This window comes from Pipra filicauda, unplaced genomic scaffold, assembly GCF_003945595.2.
Source record: "Pipra filicauda isolate LSUMZ 115617 unplaced genomic scaffold, ASM394559v2 scaffold77_size3566232_pilon, whole genome shotgun sequence".
Lineage (NCBI taxonomy): Eukaryota > Metazoa > Chordata > Aves > Passeriformes > Pipridae > Pipra > Pipra filicauda.
In genome coordinates this window covers 1,988,717-2,007,138 of record NW_024104953.1, presented here as the reverse complement: position 1 = coordinate 2,007,138, position 18,422 = coordinate 1,988,717, and the positions used below count along the sequence as shown (strand labels likewise).

Sequence of the window (18,422 nt, the reverse complement as noted above, 5' to 3'; positions counted from 1 at the left end):
TAGAAACAGAGCACAGGAAAGAGAATTTGGCTGCAGTGTCTGACTGGAGGACTTTTAGCTACATGAGAGGACTCCAGGTCTATTCTTTCTCTAATTTCTTTCTCTAATTTCCTTATGCCCCTAAGGAAGCTTTTGGTGGAAATTTGCTTCCATTTATGGGAGGACTGGAAGAATGAGGGCCAGGCTGTGGCTGAGCATCTGGCAATCAGAAAGAGGGTTCAAAGGAGAGGAAACTGCTCAAGCAGGATCTGAAAGTGCTATTCTGCACTGAAAATTGACCCCTGCAAGTGTCAGACTGCCACTGCTGGTCATTACAAATGGGTATTTTTGCAAAGTGACAGTTCAGGAAACTCTCTGAGGTTTGGATCCGGTAACACGACTTTGCTCTCTGAAAATCATCATCACCACACAGATTCTTGTGGCCCCAAACTGATCTTTTGTGCAATATCACCTGCTTCACATTCTGTCCTCCAGGATAATTCTGAGTCTGGCTATTTAAAGGCAATATGACAACAACACATAACACATAATGTTCACTATTGCTGAACATCTTTTCCCAAAAGAGACATTGCTTCCTAACAATTATTTCTGTTTTTCTATGCTAGATTTGGTCACCTCAAAGATAATGGTTTACGATCACCATGCAAAACCTTTACTAAAACAGTTTGCAAGTTGTCTTGCCCCTCCTGAGCGTGGAAAGTTTTCTTCTGGCTTTGGAGAAATTGGCAGTTTTCTTAGGTTTTTAAAAATTCCCACAGAAATTCCCTTAAAATAAAAATCTACAGGTAGGGAGCAGGTATGTATCTCCCAAAATGCACAGGCAGTTCTCCACCAGAGCAAATAATCTACCTCAGTTACTGTGCTCTCTATTCATTGGGTTATTGATACAAACCACTCAGGCAGTTTATAGTTTTGTGAGAAAAGCAAAAAGTGGGTTTAATGTGTTTGTATATTTGTCAGAAAAGAGTCCAAAACAGCCAGAGTGGCTTGTCCATGAGAGACATGATTAATAAACAAGCAAAGGTCAGTTGTGTTGCCCCATGTGCTGGCTTTCTGCTCTGGATATTTTGATTGTTCTGGGAACACTGGTGAAATATATCCAAGGCAACGGGGGGAGTTTTGACTTTTTATATTATTTGTTGGCATCGTGATGCCAGTATCTATATTTTCTATATAGAAAAATAGCAGATATTCACCTCTGATGCTTATCCCCACCTACAAGACCATCTTGGGAGATAGTTTTCTGTAGACCCTCTGTCCCATTAGGCATATAGAACAAAACACTTCCAAGCACTGTGACTCTCATGTTTCTGCTGAGGAGTTTCCCCTCCTGCAATGTTCTGCATACATGAACTCAGTGCTAAAACAAAATACTGCAACTCATTTTGCTCAGCAGCATTCCCTACAAAGCACTATTTATGTGGCAGTGCCAGAAGAGTTTGTTCCTGGGAGAGAAGGATGAGTACCAGGGCTGCTGTGCACATCTGGTTTGGTTTGGATCCATCAGCATCCACAACACACACTGCAAACACCACAGAAGTGGCTGTTCTGAAGTACAGTATCAGATCTTGAGTGTGCACTAAACTAGATCCTTGATGGGAATAAATCAAAGTAACTACACCGAAATCAATCCAGCTGCTGCTCTTTGCACACGTGTTAAATCTGGTGTGAGGCTGCCAAGCACCACAACCACCACTCCAATGTCTTATAACCAGCCATGAACATGCCACAATGCTCTTCCAGTAGCCATCCCCTGCCCTGTGCTTTGAGGGGTTCTCTCCCTTCCCTCTGCCCTTCTTTCCCTCCCTTCTTCCCCCCAGAACTGGCATCACTCAGCATTTTGGCCAGGAGACCAATTCTCCAAACTGAAAACATCAAAGCATATCTCTGGTTAGATCTCATCCCAACCCTCCGAGCCTGTTGACTTGGAAAGTGAATAACTAATAAGGCAGCATGCCATTGTTTTCTGTTTATTATAATGGAAATAATTTGTTGGCTCCAAGTCAGGCACTGATTGTTCCTTTGATATCAATGCCAGGAAGCAAAATAAAATGGATTTTTAAAAATCACCTTTCACAGAGAGTGCCACAGGCATTTGAAAGATGAGACTTTTTCCATGTCAAAGGCTCCACCAGAAGTGCCAAATACACAAGAAGAAAAATTCAAATCCTTAACTATTAAAAAACAACAACAAAAAAAAGAGCACAAGAGAGAATGTGAGAGAAGGATTGCCTGGGCAGCAGGATTGCCTGGGTGAGCTAGCATGTCACAGGTGTCCTGTGAGTGTTCATGAGGGTGCAGCAGAGCTGGCTCCATGGTGAGGAGCACTTCCTGAAGAATATGGAACACATCCTTTGCATTTTTTTCCCCCTCAAAAAAAAAGCACAGGTGGGCTGGATGAATTGCTCTGTCTGCCTGGCAGCTCTTAAACTAATAATGAGAGACTTTAGGAGCCAAAAAGATGGGGGGGGTGCTTTGCCTCAAAACTTGACCCACTCATAAATCCTGCTTGTGTGTTTCTTTCATGGGTTTGGGAGTTTTTATTAAAGCTACACTGAGTGGCAATTTCATTGCACTTCCAGTGCCTTCTTTTCCCACAGAATTTTAGGCACAGGCTTTCTTTCCATTGTTCGAATTTCTGTCAGAGTGCTACCACCCCTAGCTTACAAGGGGATATGTTGGGCATTGCCACTGCTGTAACAGGCACAGAGAGGAGCTTCCTCATCGGGGTTTACAGCTGGATGCAGATCTTAGGCGATCCAGAGCACAGTGGTGTTTGGTTTTCATGACGTGCTGCAGTTTGATTTGGCTCGGAGCAGAGGATAGAGCGGAGTGCCAGATTCAGATCTCAGGCCAAACTTGGATTTCGTATTTCAGCTACCAAACTTCATCACGGTTTGGCAAAGCCGTGCTCTCACCTGCTCACGCCATGTGGGGAACACCTGTGATTTGCTGGAAAGGAGGTTGCTCGTGCCGTGAGAAATTCCCTGTTGGAAAGCCGGATGATGAGAGCCTGTTTCGGCTGACCCCGTGCACGGGGAGTGCAGGGCCACTGGAACATGCTTAGGTCTTCAACTGCAAAGGCAAAAAAACAACAGTGTAAAGAAAACTGTCAGGAGCAGAGAGACTTTTCATGTCTTTTGTTGGTGTCATGACTCTTGGAACCAGCGTTACCTTTTTATTTCTAACACTGGGATTCAGAAGCACAGGAGCAGCACGACCTGAGAGCAACCCGGGAGAACTACAGAACTAAATCACTTTCTACAAGAGCCTGCTCTTGAAAGAATCTGCCATACTGCCTCTAGCTGCAGTTCTTGGATATCATTTTCTGAAGAACAAGCTGGAAGACCTCTTTTTCCAAAAATCAAACTTTGCTTAAATGGCAAAAGATCTGTGCCATGACCTGCTAAATATTAAAGCCCTGTCTGAAACAGATTTTAGGCCTGTACTTGGCTCTAAGTGCATCCTTATTCTGCAAAGTCTTTAGGCAGGTGATTAACTCCAAGGCTGTAGCTACGTCCCACAAAATGGGGTAATGTAATTGGGACCTCATGAAGTGCTTATGACATAGGTGCTTTTCTGAATTGAAAGGTTTGAAGGGCTCCCACCAAAATGCCCTGGGATTAAGTAAAGACTTTCCATTGGCTTCAGCCAGCTCTTAATTTTTATACTTATTACTGGTTTATAATGGGATATTTAGAGGGGAAAAGGAAGGACCTTTTTCTCCAGATAATACCATCTACTCTAAATTACTTCTGAAAATTCAGGGTGTGATTACTGACCTGTAAGTACTTTATGATCACACTTTGGTTTGAACTTTTATGAGTGTATGTAGGTTTACTAACTCTACCACTGCCCAGTAATTTATTTCCCAGGTGGGCTACGAAAGTCATCTGGAAGAAGGAAAACAGTGTCTGAGGGCTTGCTGTGCAAATGGATGATTGTGCTAGCTGGATTTGTGTGTTTGGAAACAGTTTTCAGAGGAGAGGTAGAATTTGGTTTTCTAATGAAATCTAGAAAACTAAAATTTTATTTTATTTTATTTAAAACTCAAAAGCAGCGTTTCAAATTCTTGCTTATTTTATTAAAAGACTCACAGTGACTATCTGCTGCTCTTAGGAGTGGACAGAAACTGGGTTCAAAGACAGCAACAAGCTACTCAGACCCCAAAAGCTGCTGTGACAAAGGTGTGACGCAGCTCTGAATGACTCAACAGGGTCTTTGCAACCCTGTCGCCCTTTCCTGGGGCATCCTTCTTTCCCCAGAAGACAACCAACCTCAGGGGATTCGAACAAACTTTCACACATGACCCCAAGGGCAGCACAAAAGCCCCAGGGGCCCAAAGGCAGCTTCTTCGTGCTCAGTTTCTGCCCCTTTGCTGGTGGGAAAGACTGAACCACAGCGCTCACCTGAGGCCAAGGCAGATGCTGTGAGACTCAGCAGGTTGACTCTTTTGTGCTGTTTGGATCCCAAGGCACCGTGGTTTGGCTGACAGTAACCTGGGAATCGCTTGCTGGATGTCGATCTGTCCTGTCTGAGGAGACAGAAGTAAACATCAGACCTGAAAATCCAGTCAGCATCGATGTTGTGGCACAGGAACCATTACATGATATTTACAGGTCCTTGGAGACTGTGGAAATGTTATACTGTGCCCTGCAAACCTGATATTAAACAAAATTTCTGCTTCAGCAGCTTATGTGGCCTCTACTCATTCCACTTCAATGCAAAGAAAGGTCTTTATTGCTAAAGCTACTTCTGTTCTTCTTAAAAAAATCTTTTTGGCAATGTCTCTGAAGCTTTAGGGTACCGATTCCCAAGCAATCACCTCCTGGACCCAGCACAGTCCAGAGCGGTGCGACACTCGTGCTAAAGTTATCTTGGTTTAACTCTAAAGCAGCACCTCCCTGAGGACCCCTCAAATCTGGAATGAGCGACGTGTTTCTGCATTCTGTGAGAGCCTGGATTACTTTTAATCCTCTGGACATGTTACAAAGATCAATTTATAGTCTCACAGAGACGGTAAGGACAAGGGTTTGCGGACAGACCAAAAGGAGATTGGCTGTTGTTGATTAGTGAATATTGTTATTTCTGAAGAGAAGAGATTTTTCAGGACAACTTCAACTTTCTTGCACTGGTTGATTAATTTTGGAGAAAAAGTAGTGTGAGCTGGCCCAGATCCATGGACTGCAGTGGACCTTAGGCCAGCAGAGATTTTTGATCAATACAAGTTGTGTGAGCCCTCACAGCTCTGTACAGGTGCTGTGCACTAATAAAATACAGAACATGATGAGAAGAAAGATTTCTTTTACTCTCTCTGCTATTTTTTTATTTACACTACAATGAACTAAGCCAATGACTTTGTTCCCAAATTACTTAAACCTGGAGCAGCATCTTGCTTGTAATTCTGAGAGATACAACTCATTAGCACTTCCAATATGATGCAAGGCTTCCAGTGAAAATAGCAGGAAGGCTAAAGTTTTAACAAAGCTATGGTATGTGCTTTCCATAATATTCAGCAATATATGCTTTAAAATTCTCTATTCTTTCAGGTTGCAGACCCAGCAGGTCGACCATTTACCAGAAGTCAGCACAAGAACATAGCACAGGCATGCAGACTGAATCCATAGACATTTCAGAAGTCATGAAAAACAGTGAGCAGATTTTTTTCAGCTTTACTTGAATCTCACTTGAACCTTACTTAGTAAAACGCAATTCCTAACACTTACAAGGACCCCAGTACAACTGTTTCCTTAACTCTGGCAGGTGAAAAGTAAGAACCACAGAATTTTGTATTATTTCCAACCAAAAGAGGCAAAGGGCCTAAGTGTACCCAAGGTTTCACAAACATTTTTGCAAGAAAGCGTGGCAGGGCACTTTTACAAAATGCTGATCCTGGCCAGAGCTTAATATTCCCGAATTTAAAGCTTTTCCAAGCTTGTTGTTTATTTCACACAACCTCCACTGTGATTGTTTTCTTATCCCCGTAAGAACCGTCAGGACTTTTTAGACTTTCCAGGAATTGAAACGAAGGATTTTTGACTCTTGGAGTAAAGAAAGGCTTTTTTTTTTTGGGAAATGTCATTCCTGGAAGTTCCTTTCACCAGTGTTCCTTCCTGGCGAGTCCCAAGGCACCAGTCACAGGGTGGCCTGAGATGAGGTGATGCTCTGCAGGCGGCCCCCAGGGCGGGTCCCTCAGCTGCCATTTCAAACCACGTGGGCCCCTTCCAGTTTTTGGAAAGGCTTCAGTGACACAAAAGACATTTAAAAGTGTGGCACGTCACCAAGCTGTACTCCACTATTCTGTGGGCATTTACTTAAGTTCTCCAGCTCCACCTCGGCTGTTTGTGTCCCTGTGGAGGTGCCCAAACCCTGGGATGGTGGGACAAGGCTCCGCCCTGCTCTGCATGTGAATCCAGGAGTGATGGGAAGTTCACTTCGAAGACCTGTTCCCAGTCTGAACTAACCCCTTCTGGGAGCCTATGAAAATGCCCACGGAGATGCTCCCTTAGTAGGAAGATCTGCTACAAATGCAAAGCAGATGCTAAAGGTTTGAGAAACACATGTACAAAGAATAAAAACGACATTTTCAAAACCGTGGTCACAAGCAGAAGCCAAAGCAGGATTTGCTCACTTCCTCACCATTGTTTTATCTATACTGCTGCTTCTTGAATTTAATCTTAAATCTTACAATTCATAGCCTTTCCTGGACACCTTCTATCTGGTGGTTAGCACTCTGTAATGTTAAAGGTTTGAATATTAAAATAAACATCCTGGTTACAGGCAGTTATCTGACATCAGTGAAATGGTGAAGTTCCTATTCCCTGAACACCTGTAAAGCTTTCATTTTCCCTCTTCAATAAAACCAAGATGACCTTCTCTTCCCCTTCCCCTGGTACTTGCCTTCCTAGGGCCCATGGGGCTTTCTTGGCCTGCCTTAGTCTCAAATCAGAAGACAGATGGATTTTCAATATGAGCTTTAAAGTTAGTAGTACCCCCTTCCCACTAAAATACTGCAGATTTCTGTGGTAACTCTACTTCCAGCATTGTCAGAAGTATGCAAAAGCCAGGCTTTTCACATGTGGACACAATTTAAATGGATAACAATCCAGTAGGGAGTTATTTTTTATAGAGGGAGAGTTTTTGTGAGATATGGTATGGTCCAGAATTGGAACCTCCTATAAACTTCTGGGGTTTCTCTTGTGGAGGTCGATATGTTCTTAGGACACTGAAATGGATAGTCCTTACTCTCTCACCCCATCTCTAATAGCTCAAATATTGCTAATAGCATTTTCATTCCCTCACTGACAGCTCTGACAGGAGCACTCAGTGGCTTTGACTTCAGCCCAGTGCAGAGAACTTTCTTTAAAGGATCTGTTGCACATTTCACAGACCGGACATTTCAAGCAGCTGTGGCTGCAGCCAAGAGGTGCAGGCTTGGTTCTCTCCAACCAGAGTGAAAAACCCATCTCCACAAGCTGACATGTCACCTGAGAAGGCTGTTGGTTCCTTTCACATGAATCTTCCCTCAGAGCATGACAAAAATGGTCACTCCTTAATAGCTCAGGTCTGCATAGACCCAAGTTTCTCTACCTGCCCTCCAAGTTATCCAGTACATAAACGGCATCCAGGTATTAGCTCAGTCCTACACCTGATGCCAGGACATGCACCTGAAGTGGGCCTACAAGACAGATGGAGAGAAACTATTTAAAAGGATATGGAATGACGACAGGACAAGGGGGAATGGCCTCAAACTGAAAAAGAGTAGGTTTAGATCAGGTATTAGGAAGAAATTCTTCACTGTGAGGGTGGTGAGGCCCTGGCACAGGTTGCCCAGAGAAACTGTGGCTGCCCCATCCCTGGAAGTGTCCAAGGCCAGGTTGGATGGAACTCTGAGCAACCTGGTCTAGTGGAAGGTGCCCCTGCCCATGGCAGTGAGGCTGGAACTGGATGGTCTTTAAGGCCCCTTCCAACCCAGGCCATTCTATGATTCTCTGATATTTTGGCACTGTAGGCTACAGCACACCTACATGGCTCCCACCATAAAACCAGCATGGCACTGCTGGGAGCTGTTTGGAATCCCTGCAAGGAGAATTTCCCAGCTGGGAACTTTTGCATCAAAGGAGCGTGTCCAAGAATCCAGAAATGATGGCTGGAGCCTGTCTGACACTAGACCTTGTACCCAGCCCCACCTCCAGCTGTTCCTGGCTGGAGCCCCAGGGGGGACCCTGGACATGCTTTATCCACTTGCCACGTTTGCTACATCTGTGCTCCTGCACTGCTCACACGGGGGTCCCCCTTGGGTCTGGACTTGGCCCCATCTGGAGGCAGCCCTTCTCCTGCTGCTCCCTGGCAGCAAGGCTCAAGCTTGTCCTTGGGAAAGGACGTTTCAGATTCTGGTTAAAAAAACCAGTCCTTTTCCCTTCAGTCCTGGCAATGATGTTGCTCTTCATTGCTCCATGTGGATGAGCTGCGAGGATGACAGCTCTGTAATTTTCTTATAAAGCAAACACGCTTCATTTTACCCCTGACAGCAGGAGATCCAGGGCCAGCAAATTACTGGCAAATGCCTGCTATATTCATCTCTTCAAGTATTTTGGCTTTTCCTTACTTCTAATTTGCCTGGAGGCAGACATTTGAGATAACAGCTGTTACGGTGATATTATCAGTCATCTGCATGTCAGAGAATGCCAGGAAAATGCCTGTGGAGTAGATCTCTTGGGTTTTTGGTTTAACTGCTCTGGGGCAAATTCACTCCTTTGTCAAAGCTCTGCTCAAAATATGAGAAGAGAATATAATGGAATTGGTTTCTACCCTCTGATTATGAAGAAATGTCTTTTCCTGCTGTTAGAGCACAAGTTCCCTTCTTGCTCTTTGACGTTCTAGAGCAGCCCTTTGGCAGAACCTGTCACATGTTTTCTTGCTGGTAAGCAATGTCAGAGCACATCTACCACCAGGAAACGTCTCTGTGATTCTCTGGTGATTTATTTGCTATAGAATAACTGGGGAAACCCTAAGAAACTCTGTTAAAAGGCATCTTTAGCCTCCCATGGAAGACACTGCCTAGATTTCTTGGGTTCAGTCACAGTGTTTGCTACGGGGAGAAAGTTTCTTTGCTTCTTGAAGCGAAGGGTCCAATGTCAAGAACCATCAATGAGTAGGTCCAGAACTCTCTCCCCCAAAGCTAAACCATCTGCAAGAGGGCCAAATAGATTTCTTGGTTCTTTAGTGAAGGTGACACAATGCCACCAGGAAGGTGTTGGTTTGAGAATTATTACTCTGCATTCATATGTCTTTCCAGAGAAATACAAGAAGGAAAAACAAGCTTTGGAAACAAACTGTGATGTGCCCCTATTTGGTATATTGATGATGATAAACCAGTTTGTCCAGTTAGAGTAATGATACCAAACATCCTCTGTGCTAGAGAAATTTATTCATTATGCTCTGATTGAAAATAACTTGTATCTGAAGATCTTGAACTACTTTACTGACATTAGGCCCGTGGGCAGATAAATAATTATGCCTATGAAATGACCATTATTCCAAAGACTCAATGTAGATACAGGTCTTTTCTGTGTCTGCAGTCCTGATGGATCTGCAAACAGAAAATAAAGGCTTCTTCATGCCTATTTATCTGCTTTCCCATTTCCTAATATCTATTAATTACATGGTAGCAGCACATAATCTCTTCCATCACCTTGACATTACAGAAGGCTGTTTTGCTGGAAATGAGGATCTCAGTTCTGGTTTGCACCACACTTCTCCTGACCAAGAGACTATTGTGGTCTGTTTCCCCAGCTGGAAAATGAACATATATCCTAAAAGTATAGTTAAGTATCCAGACACCACAGAGACACAGCTCATGCAGAAAACTGTGCAGTAGAAGAAATACATGTGAGAAAGAAAGGTGGCCTTGAAGGCAAGCCTTGAACAGATATCATGAAGGTTGACCACCCAAGTAAACCTTTACCAAGTAAATCTTGTGCTTTGTTTCCCAAAGGTGGCTGTTTCAGCTTTAAAACACCTGCTTCTAAGTATCATCAATTTATTTAAAAAACCAAGCATTTTTGTAGGCTTTGAAGATGCACAAATTAATTCTTCTACAAGTGCAAGCAGCATTTCCTCTTCCCTGTTTCTAGGAGGTGTGTAAAACTCGTTTTCACCCGGGTGCAGCAGTTTGGAAGAACTTTAAATGACTACACAGGTGAACATCCTTCACACTCCAAAAGTTTTCACTGACCTCAAAGAACTTACTAACAGTGGAATAAGGAGCCTTTCTTTCTGGGTCATCCAGAGACAAGAAGAATATGCTGCCTGCTTAAACATGGTGGAACCAAAGAAGCTAAGATGTATGACACAGTAATTTACTGAGCACAGCTTTGCCGACGTGGTTTCCTCACCGCTGATGTGGTAACATCAAGGATTTGTTCAGTGTAGGTGAACTCCCTTTTCCAAATATCTCCAGGCTTTTGAGCAATTCCAGTTTCTGGAACTGAAGTTTCACAGCAAGGAAGCTTTGAGGGCTGGGAACGCAATTGTGAATTTTCTACATGATTGTGGCAGTACTGCTGGGGCTGAATAAACTGGCTGGGAAATATTTTTCTCGGATTTCTAGAAAAAAAAATATGCTCCCACATTTTAACTGTGCGAGTTTGTACTTCTTGTGAAAATCTGGGTAGAGGTTTGGTCCATGAGATGTGCACTATCACCTAGACACATAGTGCCAAGAGGCCAGGGATGTATTTTGTGCTACACTTCAGAGTCTGAACACGGTTGAAAGCAGAGGTTGGTCTTAAAGAATCTGATAAAGACATTGCATTCTTGGAGCTGAGTTTCCAGAAGCAAAGCTAAGAAGAAATTCAAGGTTTCATTACTTTAAAGCTACTGGTTATTACTTATGGTTTCATTTGGATACTTTCTCTCTGATATTATAGTATCAAATACCCTCAAAGCAATCTTCCACTAAGATGTGGTTCCTTAGATAACAAACACTGCTTTTCTCTGGATTCATCACCTGGAATTTAGAAAAGGGCTATGCAAAGCTGCAGCAAGGAAAAACATAAGAGACAAACAAGGAAATGTCAATTAAGATTAATAAGATAATACCTGGAGTGACTGGCTTGGCAGTCATACATTTCCTTTGGCATTTTCTGGGTAATTCACTTCTGTGAGATGAATACAGTGATGGAAGGTAAGGGGGGACGACTGGTGAAACAGAAATTTTCATAGAAAAGGTCTCTTTCATACTTTTGGATTTTTTTTTTAAATTAATTGTCACTTATCTTTTGTTAGGCACGATGACAGACAAGTATCCCACACCCAGGGGATGGAGTGGGAATTCAAACACCCAAGATGGTTGTTGGACACATACAGGTAGTCTTTGTTGGTGGCACCTGTGATCTTCTTTCTGAGGTTTTTGGGCTCTAAAGGAAAGAAGACAAGACTTACAAAGAGTGGAAGGGAATCTGGGAATGACCCTGGAAAGGTCCCTTCTCCAGAAAATAATTATGAGTTTCAAAAGTAATCATCTTTGGACAAAATATGGAAACAGTCTGAGAGCAGAAACCAAAACAAGGTGTCTCCTGCGCCTCCTTTCCCAGACAGCATCCCTCATCACCCATGATTACTTTCCCCTTTCGGCTCTATTCATCCCTTTCAGCACAAGGGCACAGCTTATGATGGAGCTGGGAAAAAACCCATCCCATCCTAGCCCATGGCCTGCTACGAGATGTGGGTTTGAACCCTCGAGGCAAGGAAGCCACGGATTCAGGTCTCCCAGATCTCCAAGTTGGCTCCCTGTGGGACTATTACGTTCAAAATAATCTGCCTGCCAGGAGGGCTTGCTGGAAGCCTTGCAGGATGCACCAGGCAGAGGGAGGAGAAGGCCTATGTTGCAAGACAAATGTGATGGGAATTGAGGTGTCTAAATTCCCGTACAAAAAGAGGAACTTCCCGTTTCTGTCCTATCTGATCTATGATGTGTGCACATTGTTTCTAGGGAGGGAGTAGGAAAACAATATTTTAAAGGGTAAGCAGGTAGATGCCACTCTTCTCATACTTAGAATTAAAATTAAGTGCCTTATCTGCTCCAAACTGTGCTAGGCAATGTGGCAGATCAGGTGAAAATAAGCTATTTAGCTCCTTTTTTACTTTCATTACTTTATATTCAGACTGTGTCGCTTTTTGTCTGTTGTGTGTAGCTGTATTCTTGTTCACAGACACAACTGCACACAGGACTACAGCTACAAATGTTAAAGAAAAAAACCTGTGAGGGTAGAGGAGACTGGAAGGGAGATTGTGCAGAAAGTTGATAGAATTAACTAAGAAATCTCCCCATTAGGATGAAAGCCAGAGGAGGTGCTGGCCAAGTGAAATAAAGAGCTTACCACTCAATTAAGTCATGGAGCCAGACATTCTATAGCTTTGTTCTGGAAACCCGAGTCAGGGACTGGAAGACAAGAGCAGACTACTGCTACCCAAGAGAGACCACCAACCCTCCTTGAGGAACACTAGAGCACTTTAACATGGGCCTGCTTGCCAAAGTTTGAGAGCATTGCTGCAAGGCAGGCTGACACCTCCGGGCCTTTGTCTCAGACACTGCTTCAAATTTCCCTTTGCAGAGGTGCTGGGTCTCCTTCAGGTCCCTTTTTAAGCACAGCTGGTGAGGTGGACCTGCACTGCACTACTCAGAAAGAGCTTCGAGAGCTTGTAAAGGTTACCACCACTGATGTGGGGGTCTTGTCAGTCTTGGGACCAGGGTCTGTAGTAGCCTCTGAGTACTTTTGATTTCAGCCTGATTTTGTTTTATTGACCAGAGAAATAGAAGGGACAGCTCAGAGGGAAAAGAAGATGAGTGGTTTTGGAGTGGTTGCCAGCATGTGATGGGGCCCTGCTACTTGCACTGTGCCCCAAGGAGGTTGGCTGGCTGGCACAGCAATTGGCATATTTCTCTCCCGTTCCTTTGGATGCAAGAAATCCACGTAACCTGCAACCACACGCCTTCATTGTCAGAGACCGTGTCGTTCTCTCTTGCTTCATCTGAAACAGCCCGTTATTCCTCAGTTCCTCCCTCTGAAGGCATTGTCTGCTGTGAGTGACCCGCTGCTTGTTTTTGTGGAACACTGCAGGGAAGAGGGCCAAGGATACCTCAGTGTTTACATACCGGGATGTAACGGCCTCGTGTTGCCTGCAGATGTGTTCCTATCAGTGCAAGCCCAAGGTCAGATCCTGTCGATGAGTGGTATTTCTGAGCCCTTGTTACTCACACACACACTTGCAAACCGTGCTAGACTTGTCACAAGCTGTTTACGAGAGGCAGAGCCCATGGCAAATCAGCAGCCCTGGCACGCAAGTCCTGCTCTGCTCCCCCTGTTCTGGCTGATGTTTCTCAGTTGTTTATTCTGTGTGAGGCAGAACACCACTGGCCATTGGCAGTGCTTTGGAGCAAAAAAACCCATCATCCAGCAAAAACACTGGATGCACGAGACTCATGGACAGTGGCTTGCAAAGATCTGCTCACACCAGTGGGATGACCCAAATATTGGAAGAAAAACATGCTCTGGTTATTTCTTGGGATGGATCTGCAAGACTGATTCTCTACCAGTGACTTCATATCGACCTTAATGCTAAGAATACTCAAATGCTTGAACACCTGGGGGAACAATGTGGCATTTTAAACAACTGCTTTTCTCTTAAAGTATTTGATCTGTCAGTGGTAAAATCAGAGTGTCAGCACTTAATTGAAACATATGTCTGAGGCATTCACTGAGGGGCATGATAGAGAAACTGTGCAACGCATATATTTTAATTTTAAATAAATCAATGTGATAATCTGGGATCAGGTGGGATTTTGCAGCTGGAAGAAAAGGACAAAGGGAGGCCATTAGTTATAGTTTTAATAAATCAATTTGTTAATTAGGGATCAGGTGGGATTTTCCAGCGTGAGACAGAGGACAAAGAAAGCTCATTAGTTGTGTTTTAAATAAATCAATATTTTAGTTGGTGTGGGATTCTCCTGGAAACACAGGACATGGCAAAATGGAGAAGACAGTAAAAACTACCACAAGAGAATATGCCTGATGCAAGAAATAAGAAATGTTTCATACTTACTTAGGGCATCCATATTTTCTAGGCATCCCATAGCACAAAACCAGTGTGGTCAGGCTGGAACTCCTGGGAAGTTCAAGGAAACAAAGATACAAGACCTGTATTATATTCAAGGAAATAAAGAGGAAAGGTTATTTCAGATTTGTGTGGTTCAGCACATCTGACAAATTGATTTCAAAGCATTACAGCATTCAGAACCACTGGACATGTCTGAAGACCTGGGTGCTGGTCCTTTACCTGAACCTGCCACAGGAAGATGCTGGCTGCAAGGTATGATGACTTCTGCCAAGTTCTCCATGGCAATAAAGTTCACGGGGTGCCGAGCTTGTCTCCCCTGTGGCATATTCAGACAGCATTGTGTTGATGCAGCATCTGAAAGCAAAACATTATCCAAGAAAGAAAGTGAGACAGGAAGAAAGAGAAAAAGGAAGGTTAAAAAGGATAATGTTCAAATGACCAAACCAGGCAACATTCAGCCTATTTACTCTTTGATGCTGCAATGGAGGAGAACAATTCAAAGCCATCAGGACATCTTAAGGAGTGCCAAGCACTACAGGAGCAAAAGGCTTCATCATAATCAGCACCCATTTATTCCCTGTGTGCTGCACATTAAAAGGAGCTTTTGAGGCAGTTTCATTTTTGCTGCTTTTCTTCTTGTCTTGTTTCAGTTCTGTCCTACCTGCACTCCCCAGAGGCAGCCCTGCTTACTGCTGAAGGACAATAACACATCTTGCAAGGCTCATATATCCTGAGGATGCATCTCCTCGTGTTGCCTGCTGCCTGCACAACGAGATGCAGGTGATCATTACCTCCTAGGAAGGCCAACAGCTCATCTGTGTCAGTCACATCTGCCCGTGGCTAATAGGTCTGTAGTATTTGCTGTGCATTTAAAAACCATCCCCTTTCAAAGGTCAGAAGATCAAAAGTTCAGATTTCCTTGGGAATTACCAAACTGCTGCTCTCTGCCCCAGCAGGCTCCTCGTCTGCGATGGCCAGGAGTCGGCAGCAGCTTCGCTCGCTGGTGCTGTTGTTTGAGCAGACACACAAAACCAGAGACCCAGTCAGCTGTGGCAAGAAATAATAAAGATATTGAGCTTACACACAGTCTTCAAAAATTTCCTCAAAGGGTCCTCAGTTTATTTTCTCACCTCGCTGTGAGGCTGAGCTTTAGCAATATGGCTGCCAAAGGGGTGATTTACCCCGCGGCTCAGACGGGCTGTTGTGATGGATAGTGGATACTATTTCAACAAAGGAACGGGGCCTCGAGTTTTAATCAGCTATGTAAACTCACAGAACCTTGCTCAAAGTATTTTTGGCCCTTCCTTTGTGAGCAGATTCTCAACAGTGAGTAGGAAAACATCACATAGATGACTTACAATGCTGCTCTTCTTTGGAGAGCAGTCACGCCGAGTCCAAGCACAGCAGCATCTTCAGAGGTTCAAAAGTCAGCAGTGAGATTGAGTCTCTGCTGAAACCTGACCCACAAGACAAAGAGCAGTTTTATTCTCCAGATTTTTCAATAAAAACTTTAAAGTCATTTTAAATCTCAAGAATGCAAATAAAGAGCATAAGATTAGTATTCCAAGACATTTTTTTTTTCTCAAAGCAGTAACTTTAAGAACATTTCATTTCTTCAACTGAAGGGCAAAATTCTATTGCCCGACCATTTAAAAAAACAAAACCCTCAGTGACTTATTTAAAAATTATTTTCCCTACATAACATCAAAAAAAAAAAAAAAAAAAAAAAAAAGAAGGAAAAGAGGGGTCCTTGTATCTCAAGACAAGGCCATTTTCTTCGGAAGTTTCCACCAAGATCTAACAAATATGAGTAATCCTGTAGTTCCTAGTCAGCCACATTGCTTTCCTCCTTCAGGGGAAGTACAACATCCCTGGAAATGTGAGACATGGAATTGCAATTCAGAAGAATATCAGCCAGTGAAACACTCAAGTACATACTTGAGTGTTATTAGCATAATTGGGACACAAGTGTATTATTGAAGTTAAGTATGATTAAAGTTAAGTTTCTTTAAGATAAATGGATTAATGCAGATGTTTAGGTAATTTTGAGCATTAAGGACACCAAGTTTAAGCAATTTGTCCAAATTTACCCATGATTTTTATAGGAAATCACCATTTCTGATCTCACAAATCTCAGTCTCAGCCCTTCAAATGCCTAAAGGCTTCTCATTCCACTGATGTCACTATTAACACTGCCTATTTACTGCACGTTCCCATGATGCCTTTTGGAAACCTCCTCAAGGAAACAACAGTGCTCTGTAGGCTCATCTTGAGGAGGGAACTGGGCTGAATTGGCCAGAAACAGTGATTTCTGGACACCGACAAGCTCAGACACCAAAGACGTGTGCCTGGCTGTTCTGTAAAGTCAGAGGAGAGCCAGGGACTGCACCTTAGTACCTCTTATTCTGCACAGGCTGTGCCTAATCCAGTGCTGACTGCAAATGGTTGAAAGCTCCCACAACAACTATCCAAACCCCCACAGAGAAGTCCAACCCACCATGGTCCTGTTCCTTAGTTCACAATAATTTCTTCCTCTTCTTTGCAATCTGTGATGAGAATTTGAAAATCAAAGCCATTAACCTTCAAATGCTGAAGTGACTGACAGTCTGTGAGCGAGCATAGGGTCTCACTCCCTTCAAAATCCACCAGAGAGAGACAAACACACCCAGGGCTCCAGCCTGACTTTATTGGAGTCTTCCACTTGATATCCACTTCAGTGATGTGAAGCTCTGCTGGGTGGCTTCAGATTTGCCTCCAGACTGTTATTAATTGGGAGGACTTGTTTTCCTTTATTCTTTCTGCAGTGTTAGCAGAGACACTCCGGCAGTGGAAGCTGCCACTTTGGGAAGAGTTTTGATTAAAATATACATTGCTTTGATCAGTGGCTTCCCTGTAGTGTAAGATAAACATGATCAGCAGTTTTGGTTGATGTTCATTCCTAAGGCACATGCTGTGAAGTTAATGCACTACATTAAATGAAAGTTTAAAAGGAAATTAGTGCAGCCAACCAGGATCTGGAATTATCCTGAGACTAGAAATCTTAAAATCTAAACCAAAGAGAAACCAGCACTGCCTTTCCCCCTCTGCCAGTAGGGTCTTCCACAATGGTAAGTCCAAGAGGTTAGGGATGAGATCTTTTCTAGCCAGGCATGTATGTCAGAGGAGGAAAGGGATGTGACCATGCTCCATAACTAATGTAATGCTTTTTGTATTTTCATTCAACACCAGAAATATCACAGATATACACTTCCCTTTGGTTGGTGAAGCTTGTTTGAATCTCCCAGCTGGAGCCTGGAAGAGCTGTCTGAAGTGTAGCCATGATCACTATGTCAAGACATTAAAATGCTACTTTTTCCTCCTTTTTTCTTATTTTTTCCTTTTTTTTTTTTTTTGGTGAAGTCAAATTGGTGTCTATTACAGGAAACCAGTATAGCTGTTAGTACAAATAGCATTCATGGAAATCGTTTGTTTTCTATACTACAGCTCCATATACAGAATTAAACTTTAGGAATTTGTTTAAAAATTTCTAATGCTTGAGGCTTTACATTTCTAGGGAAGAGAATGCAAAAAAAATTGCATGATTAAATAAAGATCTGCTCAGAGAATGGCAAGTAGCTTAATGATGTTGCTTACAAGCTCATAAAAGAAACACAGATGCAAGAGGAAAACTTAGGTTTTTTTAAGCTGGACTTTTAATGACATCTTATTATTTCCTTGGAAAAGGGCAGTTTCTCTGCTCAGCGTAGGAACCAGCCCATCCTTCCTTTTCCCATCCCCAAGACTGTGCCAGATCCTGAGTAAATGAAGGTTGAGTATCACCAAAGCCGATGGAGCTGCCCCAAATGAGGTCTGGGTGTTGGATTCTCCCACTCCCTGCAAGGGCTGGGGGCAGTGGGTGGGTGCTGCTGTTGAGTGTGGCCCATTGGACCGACAGCTCTGTGCACCTCTCCGAGCACCTCTGTTCTGCCTCTTCGAAGGCCTTTGCTGATAAAGCAATAAACATGCCATAAAACCGTTTTACAGGCCAGGTCTCACTCCGCTCTCCAGCTTTTTCTCATTAAGGGCATCGCTGCTTCAATGAAGTTCAGGCTGCAGCACATTTAACATCTGCATTCCTTGACGTGTTTGGAAATTATTTGAAAACAATTGGGAGAGAAGGACCAGGTTTAGGGGGGGGGGGGTGCTGAGTGCTTCAAAGAGAAAGTAGATCAACGTGAAAGGCCCAAATTACATAACTAGCCCCACCAAGGAAATAAATTAATTTGTTTCCCAATGGCTTATTTATATAACCCTTTAATTAC

General features: G+C 43.3%; 1 long non-coding RNA gene across 1 annotated transcript in view; it reads right to left on the bottom strand.

The window, feature by feature from the left end:
- LOC120324931 overlaps positions 1–14,190 on the bottom strand; it is a 28,283-nt gene extending 14,093 nt beyond the window's left edge. Inside the window, exons 1-3 of the long non-coding RNA XR_005566641.1 lie at positions 14,107–14,190; positions 4,410–4,534; positions 2,919–3,075 (exon numbers count right to left, since the gene is read on the bottom strand). This is a non-coding gene — a long non-coding RNA (uncharacterized LOC120324931). The remainder of the gene's footprint in view (positions 1–2,918; positions 3,076–4,409; positions 4,535–14,106) is intronic.
- Positions 14,191–18,422: the final 4,232 nt, after the last annotated feature.